The sequence below is a fragment of the Thamnophis elegans genome, chromosome 9 (genome assembly GCF_009769535.1).
Source record: "Thamnophis elegans isolate rThaEle1 chromosome 9, rThaEle1.pri, whole genome shotgun sequence".
Lineage (NCBI taxonomy): Eukaryota > Metazoa > Chordata > Lepidosauria > Squamata > Colubridae > Thamnophis > Thamnophis elegans.
Window position 1 is genome coordinate 73,347,574 of NC_045549.1, and position 6,647 is coordinate 73,354,220.

At 40.3% G+C, this 6,647-nt stretch overlaps 1 protein-coding gene across 2 annotated transcripts in view; it reads right to left on the reverse strand.

Moving 5' to 3' along the window:
- SMIM14 (small integral membrane protein 14) overlaps positions 1–6,567 on the reverse strand; it is a 36,116-nt gene extending 29,549 nt beyond the window's left edge. The window contains exons 1-2 of one of the 2 annotated variants that reach the window (XM_032224048.1): positions 6,409–6,567; positions 2,147–2,250 (exon numbers count right to left, since the gene is read on the reverse strand). The gene's annotated coding sequence lies outside the window, so the exon portion shown is untranslated. Of the gene's footprint in view, positions 1–2,146; positions 2,251–6,305 lie in introns of both variants that reach the window. The other variant, XM_032224047.1, reaches the window with a different exon arrangement.
- Between the last annotated feature and the right edge of the window lie 80 nt (positions 6,568–6,647).

Consider the following 6,647-nt stretch of genomic DNA (forward strand, 5'->3'; position numbering starts at 1 on the left):
TCACGAGTTTCTATTTCTTCCAATACAGCTAACATTTTTTTACTATTTGTAAAATAAGCTTTTGACTGCTCCGATATTATAACTATTGGGTTTTACTATGATCTTTATTTGCAAAGCATCATGGGGTGGGGGGGTGCTTCCCCAGTAGGTCAGTGTCTGTGATCCTACTGTTCTGTAGGTATTCCCATTACAAATAGTATTTTCTGGTGTAATTTTTAAGAAGTTAAACTCATACTCAAAGATATTTACATATAAATATATAGCGTCTATAAGACAAGCTTATCTAGGTGTTAACAGCCATACTTTACTCAATCCAATTGTCTAGTCAATAAAAGGTATAGGTAAAGGTTCCCCTCGCACATATGTGCCAGTCGTTCCTGACTCTGGGGCGGTGCTCATCTCCGTTCCAAAGGCAAAGAGCCAGCGCTGTCCGAAGACGTCTCCGTGGTCATGTGGCCGGCATGACTAAATGCCAAAGGCGCATGGAACACTTTTACCTTCCCACCAAAGGTGGTCCCTATTTTTCTACTTGCATTTTTTCCGTGCTTTAGAACTGCTAGGTTGGCAGAATCTGGGACAAGTCACGGGAGCTCACTCCGTTACACAGCGCCTGGGATTCGAACTGCCGAACTTTCTGATAGATAAGCTCAGCATCTTAGCCACTGAGCCACCGCGTCCCTATGTCTAGTCAACATGCTGACTTAAATTAATTACATGGGCTGCTTTTTCACATGGTACTTAGGCTAAAATGTAGTTCACAACTTTATGGTTCCATGTAGTAAAGAAACATAGGCAGGGAGAAAAAATGAAATATATAAAGAAAGGAAAGAAATCAAGTTTTCCTCCTGCTCTATCATAACCCTGCAATTCTACAAAGGTGCCATCACACACAAACACACACACACACACACCCTCACTGATATATTTACTGAAGACACACAGGCACACACAGGCACAACCTCACTGATATATTTACTGAAGTAGATCTCTTGGTTCTCTGATGGTATTTTGACACAATCCTGTGAAATGTTCTTGTTGTAAATCAATGAATGTAGCGGTACTTCTAAATAGACACATCCAAATCGAATTATTGTAGGGTGCTGTCTTGGGAATAATCTCATTTGAGACTTACATCTGGATTGACATTCATAGAGTTAATTTGTACATAATAAAATAAACTTTATATTACATAATGATAGACATTAAAGCCCTTACTGTGCAATGTTGTTTATATTGGTCATTAAGCATAGCATAAACAGTAAAGAACAGAACAGTCTAACCGCCTCATAACGCAAGCCAATTCAAACAGGACATTAGATAACCCAGTAAAAAAATAGAACAAGTCTTGCTTAAAGATTTTTATTACCATAGGACTGGTTTAGTATCCAGAATGTACAGTACAATATGCCAATTATTAAAACAATGTATATTTATAAATATATAACTACAATTTAAAAGAGAGAAATACATTATTCCAATATTCTGTTTCACCAGCCTTCTGCTAATTCTCATAAAAACCCAATTCTTGTGATGATATAACGCAGCACCTGTTGTTATTCAGATAAATATTGATTGCCTCACTCCTTTTAAAAAAAACCTAAAATGCATTCTAATTCCAAAACCCTTTTATCGGGCAATGATGCTTCCGATTTTTTAAAATTCCAGTATTTAAAATAAACATGCTCACTCCAGAACTCCAAGCTGAAAATTGTTTTCTTATAGTTTGGCTATGTTCTCACAACTTGTGAAACTGAATTAGTTTTTTTACCAAAATAACCCAATATTTTTGCTTACACAACAAGTCAGGGGTATAAACTAAGCCAGCTTAGTTGGCAAGCCAATCAACGCCATCTTTCCATAATGCTATGCTATTCTTTAGCTTATCTGGAAGGGTTCACACTCAGGATGGGAGAGTAACACAATAACACTGATCAAATCATCAGCATCATATTTAAAGGCAACTCATTCACTTCTTGGTAATGGAATGCAATAAGAGATCAGATAATCAGCCACTACAACTGAGTGAAAGCTGCTTTACACAGTGCATCAAGACAGGGATTTTCAAATTTCTTTTTTCCCCTCCAGGCTATGGAACCTGTTATCTAAAACAAAATAAATAAAAAATTCCCAGATGAACAAAACTCACTGTATCCAAATGAATGCTGGATCTTTTTGCCCTTCAGCTCTCAAGGAATTCCATCAAATTCTTACATAATCCAAAGGCCTCCAAGAATGGCAGTTGAGAAAACCCTGCAGTAAAAGACATAACAAGATTTGTTTTGGACTTCTGATGTTTTAGTGGAGACATCCCCATCCAAACTTGCACTGATGGGAAGATCCACAAACAAGTGAGCATTTGGGCAACGGTGTTAGCTGACTGAATCCTGGGCACTTTACTTTGGTCCTCTCTGAGCTTGGCTGTTTTCTTGCAGATGTTTTATTACCCAAGTAGATAGCATCATCAGTGCTAGAGGGAAATGGAATTTGCTCTCTTTTTATATACAAAGGCTTGCCTCTTCTGTGTTGGTGGGAGTGTTCTTGGTAGTTCTTGGGTAATGAAACCTTTGCAGAGAAAACAATGAAGCTCACAAGGACTTCTCAAATATAGCCAATGTTTATGAGCTTTGTGATGAGTTTTGGACCTGTCAATTCATAAACCGGAATCTGCTGATGGCTAGAAATTTACATTACTGTGAGCCTTCCTGAATTGCAGGATTGTAATATTAATAAAAATAAAGTTTTAATTAAAAAAATCTGACTGAAGGCTTCCTTGGTTTTGCCTAAGAAATCTCAAAAATACAGCTTTATTCCACTGAAACATTTTAAACTCATTTACAAAAGCTGTTCCTTCAATGATCAATTGAACTAACATACAGTATCCTGCCAAAGCACTATAGCAGATACATTTTAGTCCATATAATATAGCACTTTACTTTTTAACATAAAGTATCACCTATCAAGAAGCCCAACATATTCCTTCAATTTTTTTTCATTTCATTACTAACAGCCAATCTATTCCTTCCTTTTCTGGATTTCAGGAGACGAGTTAAGATTCGGTTATTTCACCAAGCGCCGGAGGGTGGCATGTAACAGCTGAAGGTTTGAATTTGGTGGGTACATCTTTTGGTATATATTTTGTATAACTTTGATACTGTATTTAATTATTTTTGAGAGGATATGACTTGGTGAGGTTTCAAATGAGAGCATTGAAGTACATATGCTGATACCCAGCATAAATAGCAATGGGAAATGTATGTATAATCCTGCAGCTGTGATTTAACTAAGCTTTAAGTCCAACTCAAACAAACATTCTGGTTATCAAAACACCCCAAAAAGTATCCCTTGCCTTCACTCAGCCAATATTCTCTGCCTGCGTTAGAAAAAATAATCCTTGAAGTTTTAGATTTCATAACTGGTGGCATTTCTATTACTGTCAATGATTACAACTAAACGTTTGAGGTATCCGTTGATTAATGTTGCATATTATCCTGGAGGCATTTTGGTCTACTTCTCTTTTAAAAAAAACTGTTTCAGTGCTTGCATGAAGTGCCCATTCAAGGTAATGCCACAAAATTTCAGTTTGGTTATTATAGTTAAGGCTTCTGAATCGTGAAATTTCTGCTGCTTCAGCTATTCTGGTGGATTTGTGTCTTTAGGTCATTGTTATACTATATGACTAACACTCACGCTTTCAGTTCATGGGTAGAAATCAACATTCTTCTGTAGAATTCCCTGGTACAATCTAGAATGCATTGTTCCTGCCACGATTGTAAGCAATTTGTGCCCTGAAGCTTGCAGGGCATTTTTATTCACATGGTTTGCAGGAGAGGAAGTTCTTTTATTGAAATTTAATATTTTGTTCATTCAAGCACTTCTCTCACTAGTGCCAGAAAGTTCCACTTTTCTATCTCCTGTTTTAATACTCTGCTGGATTCATTTTAGATGGTCTTTGAGATAAGTGGCTATATACACTTTTGGGAGGCAGTTTCTGCTTTCGTATCTTCCCATATTTTCCTTGTGGTGAGCCTATGGAACAATGACATCAGGCCATACAAGAATAGCCTGCAGATTCGTTATAATTTTACCTTATTTTGGCAAGTAACTGTTACTGGATGATCGCTCCTATAAAGGATGACAATTGTTCTCATTTCCTCTGTTTACACTTGTTTGTCTGATTGCAGAGTAACAGAGGACTTTCCAGTCTCATTATTTCTGAGTTTTACAAAAATCTGTTTTGATCCGAGCATGGTACATTTCCATAAACCCATGGCACGAAGAACAGACAATCACCTTGCCAATCTAAAAGGATGCTATTCTTTTACATCTGAGGCCCCTGAAATCAACATCAGGTTGTCATCTAATTGAATGAAACCTCAGACTCAATTTACCACCTAAGAGAATTCATTACTGTTACAGATATGACACACTATACTGTGTGGGTTTGTTTAATCAGGAGAATAAGTAAAACTCAACTCTTTCCCATGTTTTGGGTTAGGGTACTTGATGCTCCTCTTTAAGGTTGTGGGTGATGTGGGAGAACACTTTTCTGTTCTCCAGTGATAGTATTGTTCTTTTCATAGGTAATATTTTCTTCTTTTTTAATTTTGTGAAACTGCCAAACTCATTTTACAGAGCTGAGTTAGATGAACTAGAAATATGAAACAATTGATGAATTTTCAGATCCTGGGATTCCACCTACTTTTTAAAGTGTGGCTCTATGCTGATGTACACTGTATAATCAAGAAAGCTAAAGATTACAAAAAAAAAAAAAAGAAGAAGAAGAAGCCAGTGTGTGCTTCACTGAGTATAGGCAAAGGTTCCCCTCGCACATCTGTGCTAGTCGTTCCCGACTCTAGGGGGCGATGCTCATCTACGTTTCAAAGCCGAAGAGCCAGCGCTATCCGAAGACATCTCCGTGGTCATGTGGCTGGCATGACTCAATGCCGAAGGCGCACGGAATGCTGTTCCCTTCCCACATAAGGTGGTTCCTATTTTTCTACTTGCATTTTTACGTGCTTTCGAACTGCTAGGCTGGCAGAAGCTGGGAGAAATAACGGGAGTTCGCTCCGTTATGCAGCGCTAGGGGTTTGATCCACCGAACTGCTGACTTTTCTGATCGACAACCTCAGCGTCTTAGCCACTGAGCCACCATATCCCGATTACTGATTGTAGAAAGGCCTTAAATTATGTCAATCATGTCAAGTTGTGATATTTGTTTAGAAAAATGAGAATCCCAAAATCTTATTACCTTCATGTGAAACCTTTAAGTATGAGTAGAGAACATGGAGAAACAGATAGGCCCCATGTTGGCAAAAGAGACAAACTGTATGCTTTCTCCTTATCTCTCCCCCCCCCACCCCACACCTATATTTATAGGAATATATGTGAAGGGAAACCTGACTGGGGGAAAAAAAGCATGGTTTTCAAATTGGGAGAAGAAACACCAATGACCAACACTTTGCTGTTGACACTAATGTGATGACCAAAAATGCAGGATCTACAACCTCTAGTAATAAAAGTCAAGAGGCACAGTGGGGGAAAAAATAAAATTAACTAGAAAGAACATCAACTAACGAAATAGGTACAACCATCTTAAAACTGACAATGAAGGTATCACAGCGGTAGACAGAATATGCATTTTAGGATCACCCATCACCCATAAAGGAATAAGCAAACAAGAGGGTCTTGGAGAATTCAAATGTCATCGTTTGAAAAAAACAATTTTTTGTTTTTAAAAAAAAGATGGGACGGGACAGGAATCTATTTTGGGTGGCAGAGAAGCCCCTGTAGATTAAAGCAGTGTTTTTCAACCTTGGCGACTTTAAGTCCTGTGGACTTCAACTCCCAGAATCCCCCAGCCAGCACAGCTGGCTGGGGAATTCTGGGAGTTGAAGTCCACAAGACTTAAAGTCACCAAGGTTGAAAAACACTGGATTAAAGAGATGCCATAAGCTCCTGTAAAGACTATCACTTTGCCCTTGAACAACCTCAAACTTGAAAAAATAAGATATTGCCTTCCGAAAAGAGCCTGGAAAACCTTTGCCAATTGGCTTGCTACCCCAATGAGGGCGTCCAGTTTTGGGAGCAGCTAGTTGACTAGTACAGGTCGAGCTCAACCTACGACCACAATTGAGCCTAAAACCTCCGTTGCTGAATGAGACGCTTAGCAACAGGTTCATATTTAGGACGCTGAATACACTGAAGGGCCTCACCTCTATTCATCCCACACGGCCGTACTTTTGCCAGCTGTCCACCTCCCACCCCCCACACACCTCTCCAGCCTTTCAGAGGGCGGTTGCACCCACCTCACTAGGCCTCAAGCCTTCCCCGGCGTTGATGTGTCCCCCGGGAGACCAAGCCGGAGGCCGAAACGTAAACGAAAGAGCCGGGAGCGGCAGATTTCCTCACCGGAGCCTTCCCGCCCGCCATGAGGGAAGCCCTCGCTCGACGACTCTCAGTCTCACGGGGAGTGAGGGGGGAGAAAAAGCGCCCCTCGTCGGTTTTCCCCTCAGGGGAGGAGGCGCCTCCTCTTTCAAAACGGGCCTCGCGCCGGTTGCCAAGGCGACGCCGTCGCGCGGCGAGTGACGACACTTCGGAGGCCCCGCCCCCTCCGCCGGCGCTGCGTCGCGTCGCGCCTCGTCGCGCGC